Here is a 15,568-nt window from a genome sequence, read left to right as displayed (position 1 = left end):
CTCACCTGAAACATAATGACATATTAATGTTAGAAGCACATGGAGGAAAAAAGACATTCTGGGCATATCCAACTAAGGAGGGAGAAAATGACTGGTATAGCAGCATAAAAGTCTAAAAGGAAGACTAAAGGGGCGGCCCCGGTGGCTCAGTGGTTTAGTGCCTTCAGCCCAGGGCCTGATCCTGGAGACCCGGGATCGAGTCCCATGTCAGGCTCCATGCATGGAGCCTGCTTCTCTCTCTGCCTGTGTCTCTGCCTCTCTCTCTCTCTCTCCCACTCTGTGTCTCTCAGGAGTAAATAAATAAAATATTTTAAAAAAATAAATAAATAAAAGGAAGACTAAAAAAATACAGATATAGAAATATATTCATGTAGATAGAGATATACAATCCTTATGTAAGGATAAAAGAAGCAATTCACCAGTAAGAATAATAATTCATACTTATGAAGCACTTACTATGTGTCAGACACTGTTCTCAGTGCTTTTTACACATACTAAGTTATTTAATCTTCACAGCGATCTTCACAACATAGCCCATTTTACAGATAAGAATACTGAATTACAGGAGATAAATCACTTCCCCAAAGTCCAGAGCTAGCAAATAGTGTAGCCATGATTCAAACCCAGGCAGTCTGGCTCCAGTGTCTAAACTCTGTATTTTTTTGCTAACAACACAGCTTCAAAATATGTGAAGCACACATTTACAGAATTGCAGAGAAAAATTGGCAAATCCACAATCATAATAGGAGTTTTAATATGCATGCCTCGGTATCAAATTAAGCAAATAAAAAAATTAGTGAAGATATAGAACACAATTAAAATACTTGATCTAATGACTCTATATAAAATGCTATTTCCAACAATTAGAGAAAACATATTCTTTTTTAAGCAGCATGAAACATTTATAAAAATAGATCACATAAAAAGTTGCAAAGCAGTTTACTATAAATCCCAGAGAATGAAAACCATAGAGGCCGTGATCTCTGACTACAATGTAATTAGATTAGAAATTAATAACACAAAGATAATCCCAAATAACCCATATATTTAGATTTTTAAAACATACTTTCAAGTATATTAAGGGTCAAAGGACAAATCATATGTACATAATAAGATCTTTAGAAAAAAATGACAAAATTCCACATGTCAAAATACTGTTACAGAAGTTGGCTGACATAGTATGTAAATGAGACTTTGATACTCTTAAGTGTGTATATTAGAAATGAAGGAAGATTCCAAATGTATGAGCTTCATTGTGCAATTTAAGATAGAAGAACTACTCAAGAAGATATAAGAAGGAGGAAAATGACAAAGTAAGAGCAACTAATAATATAGAAAAGCTCTGGTAAGTTGTCATTTCTAGAAGTTTTTGTAAAATTAATTTTGAGGAAGAAGAATGTGAACTACACTACACACAAGGCTGGGTGGGAGATCAGAGGTCTTCATTCACCACTGTGTGATCTTCAGCAGAGTTCTCAACCTTTCTGGGCTGCTGTTGGCTCATTTATAAAGTTACTTCAACTCAGAAAGCTTACTGTTCCAGGGCTCAGTGTGTCCTCTTTCAGAGACCATTTACCACAAGGGATGTATATGGAATTGTACAGCAAGTGACAGCTAAGGTATTGCCAGTAGGTTAATGTCTTTGCTCTTGATGCAATAACTTCACGATACTACCAGGAAGTGAGGCGACACATTCTAAGGACAGCTCTTCTCTTGTGCCACCTGAGATTGGTCTAGGAAAATGCTAGAAAATTCCCAACTGAGCAAAGAAACCATTGTTATTCAAAAAACTGTTCCTGGGGAATTTGTAACTAGCAGCTGTAGAGGCTCAAAGTCTACCAGATGCCATGTGAATCTGAAGTCCCAAGTGTATGGCAAGTTCAAGGCATATACAAGTCCCAGTAAAAAGTAAACATTCAAAAATATTTTTTGGATAAGTGAATTGAGATGAAAATGCAAGGTGATGCCTGAAAGGAAGTATTAATCTAGATTTTAGGATAAGGCTAGTTTAACTAATCACTTAGTTCATTAAAAAAAAAAAAAAAAAAAAAGCTGAACTAAGCACCAGGAAGCCCAAGTCTTTAAATTCGATTAAATCATGACTGACAATGATGGATATGCTGAGGAACTAGAAAAATAGACTTCATCCTTTCTATGATGAAGAATAATAAGGCAGGAAGGAGTCGCAAAAATTACAGGTGGTGTAAATGCAGTCCAACGGTTTCTTATGACTTCTCCCCCTAGAAAATACCTAAAGTGTATTAATAGCACTAGAGATACCCAGTGCCCCCGTTCTGCAGATCAGTGCACAAGAGTGTAAAGAGCTCTAAAAAGGCAAAGCTATAATCTTAAACTCCTAAAGTAATAATAGCAAGAATCAAAAATGGAGGAATCTATACAGACACAAAACTGGGCTTCCTGCCCCTTTCAAAAGCATGAGGAAGCTCAAGTCAGGCAGAAAATCTTCAGCTAATGGGGCTCTTCCGTGCATGAGTCACACGTGTGTTTTTCCAGGCAGACCACTCTCCGGCCGTCAGTGTTAACCTTGGAGGGCTGGAGCAGCCGGGCTCCTCTCACCCTTAATGCCACTTTCCCTGTGTCAGCTCCCCCCTCACGATGGGTGAACTAATATTATAATGGAACACTTGGGGTAGACCCAGAAAAATCAATCTGAGAAACAGTTTTCAGTTTCCTATCTCAGATAGGAAAGTCAGAAAAATTCTCTCAGAAAAAGAAGGCTGTGTAATAGTTTGCGCGATGGTGTGGCAAGCCTCCCAGAGACTTAACTGCTTAACAGAACCTCTCCCACAGGCCACGGCCGTGCTGAGCTTCCCTGAGCACCCAGCTACAAACAGGTGAGTTCATCTGCAATAGTAAGCAGGGGCCAAAGCCTTCACAGCTACCCGCGCCGCACTGCCATTTCCAGGAGCCCCAGGACCAGCCGCTGCTTGGTGATACGGGTCTTGGCTAAGAAACCAGAAAAATCCTGCTGCCCTGCTCCCTTTTTCTTTATGAACTTATCTTTGTCTTGCTGCCTGCCAGTTTTGCCATCTCCCCAAGGGAAGGGCTCCCCATAGCCAACGGTAAACCACTTCCTCTCAAACTCTGCCAAGCCAGCCAGAGAAAACAAGATCCAAGACCCAAAGGACATGGAGAGGACGAGAAAACCCCTTACATTTTTTTTCTCCAATAGAAGCCCATGAGTCCCCTTCAGGCCCCTCCATATCCTTTCAAAATGCTGAAACTAACTTGAAATCATTTTTACAAAGCTCATGTTCTCATGCCAAGAAAAAAGTTAAGTGTGAAAACACAAAAGAAGAATACTTCTTTCTGTCTCTAGTACCTCCTTGGAAGCTCTTGCCCAGCCCACCCCTCTCTGTCACTCGCACTCTCTCTCCCTCTACCCCTTTTATATCCAGATGCTTACTGGGCAGCCAGAACAGCTCCAAATTCCATAATCATGTATTTTTTAAATGTCGGTCTTTAAAGGGCGCCACTGCCAATGGTTCAGTCGCATTGCAGGGATTTAAAATGAAATACACTCAAAGAAACGCATGTTGGAGTTTTTTCTTTCCACAACCTCACTTCAATTTGTATTTTTCCCCTTCTAATTGAAATTAATTTCCCTTGCTGTTTTGTGTTACAAAACACCTGGATGGGGTTATTATTCTGGAAAGGTAATTATAAAATTAGAAGGCTAACCACAATGCAGATTTCCTAAATCGCAGGTGGCAATGGTACCAAGCACTGACAATAGGGAAAACACTCACAAATGCAGGCTAAATTCACTTGCAAGGAAACACCCACATGCCCAGCAATACCCCAAACCAAATGATGTCCAAAGGCTCCCATTGCCAAAGAGAAAGTGCTGGACACTATGATACTCTGTCCAGATACCCCGAGGACTAACCAATGCATTCCCCACCCGCTTGGAGTGCTTTTGGGCAGACCAACCTCAGCTGTCACCCCCCTTTGGCCATTGCCTTGCTGAAGGCAAGGAAGGCATTGCCTTGCCTTCTGTGAGCAGCTAGCTCCATTGACTGATCCTCTAGGGCCTTTCATCCCAATTTGGGACAACTCTGAAGAGTTGCCTAGCTTCAGAGCTGCTGTGGAACCATCTTGAGGACTTCATCAAGACTGCATCACAACCCAACTTCTCCCTCTACCTGGTCCTGTCTCCTTCCCTTGTTTTCCATAGGCGTGGATCCCAAGAGCACTTCCTAAGAAGCATCCTGCATGCTGTCTCGGATTTGGCTTCCAAGGGAATTCAACCTGCCACAGAGAGAAAAGGGAGTTGCGTTAAAAAAAAAAAAAAAAAATTCGTCTTGCATTCATTCTGCCTTGCAGTCAAGTGAACACTAAACCACTTACTTCACTGCTAAATGTTTAAGACCCACTAGTACCAGCTCCACTGGTACTCAGTGGCTTCCCATGTTAGTTCCAGCCTAAAAATGAAGAAAAAAATAGATGCCCATCCTAGGAAGTAATGAGGGAAAAAGCAAAGTTCATTCAGCTGCATGTGTTAATAGGCTCAAAAGCCAAAAGCATTCACATTTTTCGATCTAAAAAATTACATTTTTCTTTATGGGATATGCTTCTATCTCATCTAATTCCCAAAATTACTGAATGTAGCTTATAAAACTGCTTATTTTCAGCAAATCAAACTACATAAATAAACAATTTTTGGCAAAATAAAGACAATTGAAAGGCAGAGCTAAAGTCAGTCCAAAAGAGTGGCCATAAGGTCAAGCCAGATTAAGGCCTTTAGAGGTCCCCTTCCCCATGTAAGCATTTAACAAAAGCAATACTAGAACAAACACAAAATATACATTTGCACTGAAATTAAAATGGTTTTTCCTTAGATTTCTTACTAGTAAAATTCTCCATAAATATATTGAAAATGAAAAAGCAAATGTTTGGCACACCTAATTATCCAGTTTGGATAATCCAGACTGTAGAGGTTTTATACTATTGCTGAAGAGGAACTGATAGTTTGGCTTTGGGAAGAACTCTGGCTAATTAAGCAACACTGTCTATCATCGATGAAAAACAAGATGGCGCCTAAGCAGAAGTGAAGCTGCTCCTGGGACTGTGGCCTAGAAGAAATCTTGTGAAGAACTCTGTGTGAAGTGTTATAGAGAACTACAGAGAACGTACTCCTGTCCTGCCAGTTTCTGGAGCATCCCCTCCCCCAAGGAGGCTGAGAGCAATATTCCAAACCCAACTCATAAAAAGTCATTTTAGAGACGCCTGGATGGCTCAGTGGTTGAGGCATCTGCCTTTAGCTCAGGTCATGGTCCTGGGATTGAGTCCTGAATCAGAGTCCCTGCAGGGGATCCTGCTTCTCCCTCTGCCTATGTCTCTGTCTCTCTCTTTCTCTCTGTATCTCTCATGATTAAATAAATAAAATCTTTAAAAAAAAAAAAAAAGTCATTGAAAGAGCCCAGAATAAGATAGGTCTGGTCCAGCTAGATCCAAGGATAAAATGAAGGCCTAAAAGAATGGGAGGTCTGTATATCTGTCTTAGCTTAGGCTGCTCTAACAAAATACCAAGACTGGGTGGGTTAACCAACAAATAATTGTTTCTCACAGCTCTGGAGGTTGGACAGTCTGAGAGCAAGGCACAGGCACATTTGGTTCTTGGGGAGGGCCCTCTTCCCTCTTCCTGGCTTGTAGATGGCTGCCTTGCCACTGTGTCCCCACATGGCAGAGAGAAGAGGGTCTGGCTTCTCTTTCTCTTCTTATATGGGCACTAAACCCATTATGGGGGCTCTACTCCCATAACCTCATCTAATTATAATAACCTCCCAAAGGCCCCACCTCCAAATACCATCATATCAGGAGTTCAGATTTCAATATATGAATTTTGGAGGGGCACAAACATTCAGCCCATAGCAACATGCTCCAAGCAATACTCTGAAGGTTATTCTCCACACCAGACCTTTGACAGGAGTTGGACTGCAGAATTTGTGATTACACTCTCTGACTAATAGCTGGAGAGTAAAGCTGTCTGTTTAGACAGAGTCTTGTGCATTGGCTTCAACTGACATGCAGGAGGGCTTGGGGATTCCAAGGGGTAGAGCCACCTGGCCAAGAAAGCATTCTCCTCGGAAGGAGTCTTTCCAGCACAAGGATGAATGGACAATCAAGGTCTTTACATATTCAGTCATGGAATTCTATGTCACTGTGATTCTTAGTCTTAAAAAAAAAACTTTTTTAGGTAGGAATTACAAATTGTTAAACATGGCCTTTAAAAAAAAATAGTATTTAAAGCATCAGTAAAGCACCTTTCACCCACAGAATATCAAATTTTGAGCTCTAGGAATACATCATCCTAAAAATGATCCTAGATGTTGTAAAATGGTGGGCACAACGACATTCAGTACAGGTTTCTTAAAATAATGGAAGCAATGTGAATGACCCTCAGTAGAGGAACATTTAAGTAAGTAATGACTAGGAATCAAGAATAGTTGATAACAAATATTAATTGCTAATTATGTTATAATGTTTAGTAAAAAGGTTACAATGAAAATTGCATTTGCCATAGGGAATTTAACTGTGTTTTGAAAGCTAACAAAAAGTCACACTCTTAAAAATGACTAGAAAGATATATATAAAAATGATGATAACATTTGGTAATAATTATATTTTTTTTCTGGAAAAAACACCTTACCTTTCTTCAAATTTTATTGTAAAAATATTTATATAATCAATTTGAAAAGGAAAAAAACAGAACAGAAGATGTAGAGAGAATATTCAAAGTCCTAATGGAGTCACAGAATTTCCAAACCGACATCCATTCTGTGAATACAACAGAGTCCAGGAATGGATCTACTGACCGCTGGAAGTCAGCCCCAACGCCTGTACCGGCCACCACCCCAGTGAGAGAGCCCACATTCAAGTGAAAGCCACATACTGACCAAGGGAGGAAGCTTCCTTCCCAAAGAAATTTGATTCGAACTCAGCTAGTCCACGAATCTTATTTCATTTTTTAAGTTGGTGTCTGAATGGAACTACTATTGCGGTGCAGCCTCACCAAAGTCCCTGTCCTTCAGGGAAAAAAAAAGAAAAAGAAAAAGAAAGAAAGAAGGAAAATGCAGTAACTATAGAAGAAAAAAACAATAAATGAAAAGGGCACGTCTCACTTTCCCTGTGTGAAATCTCACAGCAATTTCTGGAATGGAAGTGGTACTGCCTCTAATTTCCTCTGGGGAGTCTGAAACTGGAATGAAATCCTTGTCCCTACAAAAAAACTAACAGCCTCCCAGCCGTAAAGATATATTTTCAAAACCAAAATTCGAAACCTTGTGGGTCTGACTGTTGGGACAGAACATTTGAAGTCACAGCTGTTCTGAACAAGCAGGACTCGTGATTCACTGGAAATGCCCCTTCCGTCTCTGGCAATCAGCGCTGCCACGCAGTGCTATTTAGTGAGGAACCCAGGAGCTGTATTTCTCAAAACTCCTTAGAAAACATAAATGGGAAAAATCGTTTTTGATTAGTTCTGGGTACAAGACAATGAGTAAAGTAAGATTTACAGGCCAAAATGGTAGAGGCTCTAAATGTTTTAATGGTTTGTATGGATGAAGCAGCATCTTGGAGAGAGAGTTATTTAAGGAAATCCTCGCTGAGATTTGGGTTGGTCACAGCTACGGTGTGTGCTGTGAAGGAGGCAAGGAACTCCGGAGATTCTTGAAATGCCTCCTTCAGGCTGAATTTCTGAGGCAATTGGTATGTTGTAAGCAATATTTATCCTGCAGGCCTCCCCATTTTATATCCATGGTTCCCCTATAAACAAACTATTTCCCCCAAATCCTCTCCTGACCACAGTCTGAGAAGCCCGTGTCAGCGTTAGTTCCTTTGGTTAGGTCTTGGGTCTTTCTTGTGATGTCAATCCCATGGTTAGGGTACTAGCTTAGGCTCTTAAGAGCCCCTTTTGTGTGTGCTTCTGGAAGCTTCCTGGTTCAAGCTTAATGAGAGGGAGAAGAGGAGGTACAATAAGGTCACAGATTGCCTGAGAGGATGACAGAAAGAGACTCACCGGGCAGATACAGGGTCTTGAGGGTGGGGGTGGGGGAGGGGGCAGGCAAGCCCAAGCTGCTGGCCTCCATCACCCACCTCCCTCACTCATCACTAGCAGGCCAAGGACGGCCAGACTCCATTACCCACCTCTACACAGACTCTGTGCTGCTCCCTTCAAACCCCACATCTGCATTAAGGGACAGAGTAACAGAGGACAACCAAGAAGACCTCTAGTGATTCCGGAGTGGGTCAGTGAAGGTGACAGGGACCCCTCCCCAAAGAACTGGGTGGGGCAAGACTAGATTGGGTGGGGGGGAGGGGGGCACAGGGGGGAGGCAAGCAGGCCCGCATCCCACAGTGAGGCATGAGGATATGTATAAACTAAACTGCCATAAACTAAACTGTCTATGAGGACAAGCATCACGCTAATTTACTCGCCACCAAATCCCCAGCACAAGGCCTAGTATGGAGCAAAGAATAAGCCATGTTGGCCTTCAAGGTTCATTATGACATCTGTGTCCTCCCCTATGGTTCCTGTATACCCCGCAGAAGCTGCTGGTGTTAGAGAAAGTAGATGATCTTTGCAAGAACACAAGTCTGCCTTTTTGCTCCCAAGGAGAGACCAAGTCGTTTGAGGGGATCAGAGAAAAACTCAGATACTATAATGTAGAGTTACAGGGACAGTCTGATAGCACAGACTCCACCCCAAGCCCAACCCGGAACCAGCAGCCTTCGGAAGACAGCCTGGCTCTGGGAGCTGCCCCACAACTGTCGTCGAGCCTCCAGTCAACCACCATCTCCAGGGTCATCCCTGGAGCCACCACCCATACCCACTGAAGTTCTGCAAATTTCACTCAACAAGACTGCCTTTTTTGTGTTTTCCCAATTTTCTGTAATAGGCTTACAGCAGTTTTATGTTGTTTAAAATAAATTCAGGTTTTCTAAGGTGAAAGAGAAACTTTGCTCCAGCCTCACACTGCTCATGGCTGCGAATCCATGGGTTTATTTTGGCACCATGAACACCCACTCCAAAGTCCCATATGGCTTGTGCGGAAGTAAATGCATTCTACTTCTTTAAAGGGACGTACACAGTTTCACTCTGCATTTCAAACAGAAATATAAACTTGCCAGTCTTTGTGAGGGGGGAAAAAAACCCCACCTAGCCAGGATCCATGAAACCCCGTTTCCCCTCTGTTTCATCCTTGGGACACGGAAATCATTTTCAAGGAATGGGCCACTGATTATCTGAACTCCTTCAGTCTTGCCCCACAGAGCCATTTACAAATTTGTAAAATGCCCCAGATTGTTCCTCTTTGCTCCCCTTCTACACCTGTGTCCCTTACGATGCCCCCTGCATTCTTACATCCATGCAGCAAATGAGAGTGCCATCTGCCAGCCACTAGGCTAGGCTCTGGAGATGCAGCGTGGAACCAATCAAAAACTTCCAAACCCTGATGGAGCCCATGTCAGAGACAAACAGAATTTCCCCAAGATAAATCCTCAGGCATATTCAAACAGGTCAGCAGGCAGCTGGGCAAGACGCAGGTCTGGCCAAGGGGTTTGGGGGTTGGAGGAAATCCTCACCCAGAAAACAGTCTGCAAGGGGGGAATCTCTGGGCCAGCAGCTTCCACCAGGGCTAGTTTTGGGGACGGCAGGTCTTGTACATTCTTCCAGACTCTTCCAGGCCAGCCAAGTCCAGATGTAAGTCTCTCACAAAGCAAGGACACCAAAAGTTAATTTCTGAAAGCATTCACAATTTTTATTTCAAAAGAAGCATCAAAGCATCATGGGAAAAATCAGAACTTTGATTGACTTCTCAATACTGATTTTATAAATTAACTTTTTTTCTTTGCAATAAACCACGTGAGGTTAAGAGAAGAACCATGACCATTTTCATTCTCAGGGCCTCCAAAACTACTCTTGATGTGGCCTTGGCTTCACATTACCCTGGTTGTGTGTCACTCTCTGCTCTGAAGTATACAGTTGACACCCCCAACCACTGACATGGAAAATATAATGCTTCCCTCTCCACACGTCCAGACCCCCTCCCAGCTTAAGCTTTGCCCTTTGCCTGGCAGGAAAGGCTGCATGTTTTCCAGCCTGAAATGAGGTCTGTAAACCCTTCTCCTCCTCAAAGTCCCTCCTCTAAGGAGCTTATATCCTGGTTGTTTTCATTTGCATGCAAATCTTAAATAAATAGCTTGCCTAGAATAAATTTGGCCTTTAAAATACACACACACCCACACATTTTCTCTCAGTCTCTCTACCTCACCCCCTCTTCCTCCTCCAAACATCTTTTTTCTCTATCTACTCGTCCTTCACACAAGCATGTCTCCCCACTCCAGGCCACCCCCACACCTGAGCCATCCCCCTGGGAGAACAATCCTCTGGATAGTTTTGCTGCCCCTTCTCCCCTGCCACCCACAACTAGTCCAATTTCTCTCTTTCTGCAGTTCAACTTCTCAGGCCCACATGCTGCCTTCCTAGAGGCACCACCCTCTCACTCCTTACCTCCTGCACACAGGCTGTACCACCACCCCACAGCCATGAAGACAAAGCCCTCGCTGTCTATAAAATCAACTTCGTTCAATCCCTCATCTCTCTCTGATGATTCCGATGCTATCCCTAACTAAAGACAACAGTCCCCATTTATTGGGCTCTTAAGAGGTACTAGATGGTATGCTAAAAGGCTTTCATTTCTAATCAACACTTCCATGAACTAGCAGTTTAAGAGGCCCACTTCACTGCCAGGTGAGATCTCCTTCCCCTGCATTAGGAAGTGCTTTGACCAGTAGAAGACAGTGGAAATACAGCAGTGCCAGCTTCCAGGCCTCAGACTTCATAGACCAGCAGCCTCTACTGTCGGTCGCCTAGAACATGCTCTTGGAAGTGTGAGCACCTGGGGAGACCACACAGAGAGGCCCTGAGACTGCATGCAGAGAGCAATCTCCAGCCAGTCACTGCTCTTCAAGCCATTCCAACAGGTCCCAGGCCTCTTGGAACCCACACAAGTTGTCCCCACTTGGTCCTGCCCAAACCACAGATTCACAAGTATAACAAATGAGCATTAGCCTTTTAGGACATTAAGCTGTGAATAGTTTGTCATGCAGCAATAAATAACAGAACACAGGGATTATTATTATTATTATTATCCTTATTTTACAGTTGAGAGAATGATTCTCCGAGACATGAAGCTGGGTCCCCGAGATCATATAGCTAGTCCCCTCCCTGTTTCAGCAGATTCCCCACTCTGAACCTTTTCCTCTCTTCAGCCATCCTTCTTTCATTGCTCATGTGCTGCACTGCAGGGTGGTGGTTTTGGTGAAGATTAAGCAAGAGAGTGCGTGGCAAGTATTCAGCACTGAGTCCAGCACATAATTAGCAATGGACAAAAGGTTTGCAAATAATTGCTATGCTGGCCCTTTTTGATTGCATACTGTCACTTGGAAATCTGATTCTAGTGACAAACAAGGTAGGTTTCAATTCAGGGGCCTGTGCTGAACATTATAAGGCAGGTACCTCCAGTCCCACTTTTTTTTTTTTTAAGATAACGTAGTGTTTAATGTTAAAACTTGGTCTTGACTCTCAAAGGAGATAATTAGAGAGTTCTTCATTCTGGCTGTCAGAAGAGGAGACTGCCCACAACCTGAAAACATCCCAAAGTTAGATTAACAAAGCATTTAGATGCCTGTATAAAGCACAGAGAACATAGAAAAAATAGAAAGATGTGGTACTGGCTTTCTGTCTCCCCCCCAATCCATTCATTATGTGCAGTATTTGACATTTTCACATATGCTCACATCTCAGGAAAACATTTGGGATTGTATCTCATTGGTAGAAGGCTTTGGACTGTTTGATCTCATGGCTTTGCCTAATGTTCGGATAAATGCCACTGTCCCCACCCCCAGGAAATAGTATGTTAGTGAGTGTATGTTCTATGGCTACTTACTTCCAAAATGCCCAATTTAATATGAAAAAAAGTAAGTTGCTATGCATATCACCTTATCATAATCCTCTTCTGCCAACCACCCACTGAACAGATCCTCTGAGGGTGGTCAGTTCTCGGCACACAGACAAGAGGCTCCAAACTGAAGGCATCAGCCCCCATCCTAGTCACACAGGAGCCCTTCTATCTGGCCAATTTCTCCAGGGACCAATCTTCACATTTCCACACATAAAAAGAAAGAAAATTGAGCTCTTACATCTTTTTCAGCCCTGACATCAGCCCCAGGTCCCTTTTGTACCTTCCTTGGTGAAGTCCATCCCTCCTTGTCTGCCCATCCCTGGCTATCACACTGCTCAGGCCACCTTCACCCCTATCCAGCGTGCCTGGGTCTCCATGTTCCTCTCTCTGCCTGGCCAAATCCAGTCGCTACACAGTGCCACACGATTAATCCTACTAAAGCCTAAGGTTCCAACATTGTGGCTATTTTCTAAAATCCCTAAAGCTATACCCACTGTATAGCTTTATACAACCCACTTCACTGTAGGTTCAAGTTCACAGTCCTCAGCCTGGCACTAACTCCAATATGTGGCCCCCTCCTATCTTACTGCCCACCTTAGCCTCCCCCACTCCTCAGCATGTCCCCTCTGCCCCCTCCTGATGTCCCTCACTCTTTGGCAGAGTGCTCTTTCCCACCAGTACAACGATGAGGTAGAGAGGGTCAAAGCAGGGTGGAGTCCAACATCTAAGAAAACTGTCTACCTCATCCACAAGGCCTGCTGCCCATACTGCAGCCCCTCAGTCAACGTGCCCTATGACCTCAGGGAATGTCTAGTGCTTGAATCACTCATTTTGCCATTTGGTTTACACTGCCTTACATTGCTAATTACCTGAGCCACAAGCACAAGTCTTATCTCTCCAGACAGACTGCAACTCATGGCTTTCTCAGCACAGTATCAGAATCTCCAACAAAAGAACTATGCAGACAGCAGGTGGTCAATATTAAATGAAATGGAAATGAAATAATCCATTCCCAGTCTTGTCCTGACCCCTAGTCTTTCTTACTTAGGGATGTAAAACAAGTGCAGGGATGTATGTGCATCTGGTCCCAACATAGAAAACTGTGTATCCGGGAAATTTACCAAGTGCTTTGCTGGAGGTGTTAGGCTGGTAATGAAGCATGCTTTGGAAAGAAGAATGGTGCATTGTTGTTTTTTAACCACTTTATCATCTCAAGGGTAAAGTGGATATCATTGGGAACCAAAATGCATCAACAAGGATACAGCACAGTAACCAAGGGAACTTGGTTTGTAAGTAAGATGCATCATAGGAAGGAATCCTCAAAGGCAAATTTGGCCAGATCTCTTATATCCAGAATATGTGACATTGCTAGTATCTCTTCCTAACTCTGCGTTCATTGCTACGATGTTGATAGCTTGAAATCAGCTATGATGAGAGTATTTGTAGAACAGAAACTGGCAAATGGCCAAAATCAGGACTATTATTCAGAAAGCCAGTTGTTAAACAATTACCAATACATTGAGAGCCCAGTATCAGTACCTGCCCAGCACGCGTGCTCCACAGTAATGACTGAGTGAATGATTTGAAAATAGGACGAGTGAATGAGGGATATCCTTCCAAGGCAGGAATAACACCTCCACATAACTCTATTCACATTGGTGTTTCAATGCACCTGTCTCTTTTGAGGGCAATCACCTCATCAAAAGCTCAAAAACCATCAAAAATCCAAGTTCTTAATTCCACACACAAATACAATAAAATTTTACATCCCAGTGAAAACATATTTCCCTGGCATCACTGTGGAATAAGCATTTCAGCTTGTTTTTCACAGCCCTTTGGATGCTAAGGATGTATCATTGGGTAAAATCTCAAACACCATAGGGGGCCAGGTAAATAATGCAGATGTGTGGAGTGGCCTGCTGAGAGCCCACTGGGCTACACATGACCCACATACAGGCATTCAAAGTCAGAATAAGATTATTAAATTGATCGCTGCATTGACCAAACAGTAACCATCCGTGGGCCTTTCTGAGCCAGCCAGCAACTCCTGTAGCCTTGGAGGTGACTTCAGGCTATTTGCCTAACATTCTCATATCTCTTTCTTCAAAGTCTTGTTCTTCCTCAGCCATGGAGCTGGAGGCTTGCCACATCTGGTCTTGGGGCTTTTCTTGCTTTCCCATTCTTCCTCTTGTCTCTCTCTCTCTCCTTTTCCCTTTGTCTCCCTTTGTCCCTTTCCTATTCCTTAGCACTTAAGAAAATTAAGTCAAGGGGTCATGGCTGGCCATAGAGCTCTCCCCACTGGTTGGGAGCAAAGCAAGGATTCTTTCCACTCTATTTCTATTTAAATTTTTACTGAAGATTTTAACCAGCTCAAAAATACAAAAGAAAGAAAGAAAAAAACATAAATATTAGGATGAAAGAAACAATATGGTCATTGTTAATAAGTGCTATGGTTATATACCTGAAAAAAACTATAAACTTGAGAATTACTAAATGAATTTAGCAAGATTACTAGATTAAAGGTCAATATTCAATTGCATTTATTTATGGCAACAGCAAACAATTAAAAAATAAAATTTTAAGAGATACTGTTTTCAGTAGTACCAAAAAACATTAAATATCTAGTAATAAATCTAAAGAAATATATGTGAGACCTTTAATAGAAAAGTGCAAACATATACTGAAATTAAAGAAGTCCTAAAAAATAGAGGCATATACCATGCTTGTGGATTAGAAGCTTCAATATTGTAAGATTTCAATTTCCTCCAAAATGATCTATGGATCTAATACAATCCTTATCAAAATCTGTGTGTGTGTGTGTGTGTGTGTGTATGAAAACTGACAAACCAATTCTAAAATTTATATGAAAAAACAAACAACCAAAAATAGCTAAGTCTTAAAGAAGAACAAAGATGGAGAATTTATACACTAGATATCAAGATTTATCATAAAGGTACAATAATGAAGATAAAGTGGTATTTATGCAAGGATAGAAAATAGATCAATGGAACAAAATTATTTAGAAACATACAATAAATAGTCTAGAAACAGATCTATGACAGAGGTATGATAGGAGAGCAATAGGGAAAAGATATTTTCAATAAATGGTGCTTGGTCAATTGGATACCCCTATGGGGAACAAAGTAAATCTTGACCTTAACTATAGAGAAAATCAATTCCAGGTGGATTAGAGATCTAAATGTAAAAGGTAAAACAATGTATACATTCATGTACACTCCATAAGGAACCCCACACTGGCCTCCCTGAGTCACATATTCTCCTTCAGTTTACTTTCCATGCAGGCAAACAAGTGATCTTATATCATAAATTTAATCATATTAGACTATGTTCAACAGTTCCTACAATGCTCTAAAAATAAACACTAAACTACTTGGAATGGCCTATAAGGCTTTATGCAATCTGGCCTCTGCCACATTCTTCAGCCTCATCTGCCTGTTTTCCTCCTTGTGCATCAACGTATAGCCTGACTTCTTTCATCCCTCAAAAACACAAAGCTCTTTTCTACCTCAGGACCTTTACACCTTTTGTTCCCTCTGCCTGAAGCGCTGTTCTCTCCATTT

This window comes from Vulpes vulpes, chromosome 11 (genome assembly GCF_048418805.1).
Source record: "Vulpes vulpes isolate BD-2025 chromosome 11, VulVul3, whole genome shotgun sequence".
NCBI classification, from domain to species: Eukaryota; Metazoa; Chordata; class Mammalia; order Carnivora; family Canidae; genus Vulpes; species Vulpes vulpes.
This window is presented reverse-complemented; position numbering follows the sequence as displayed.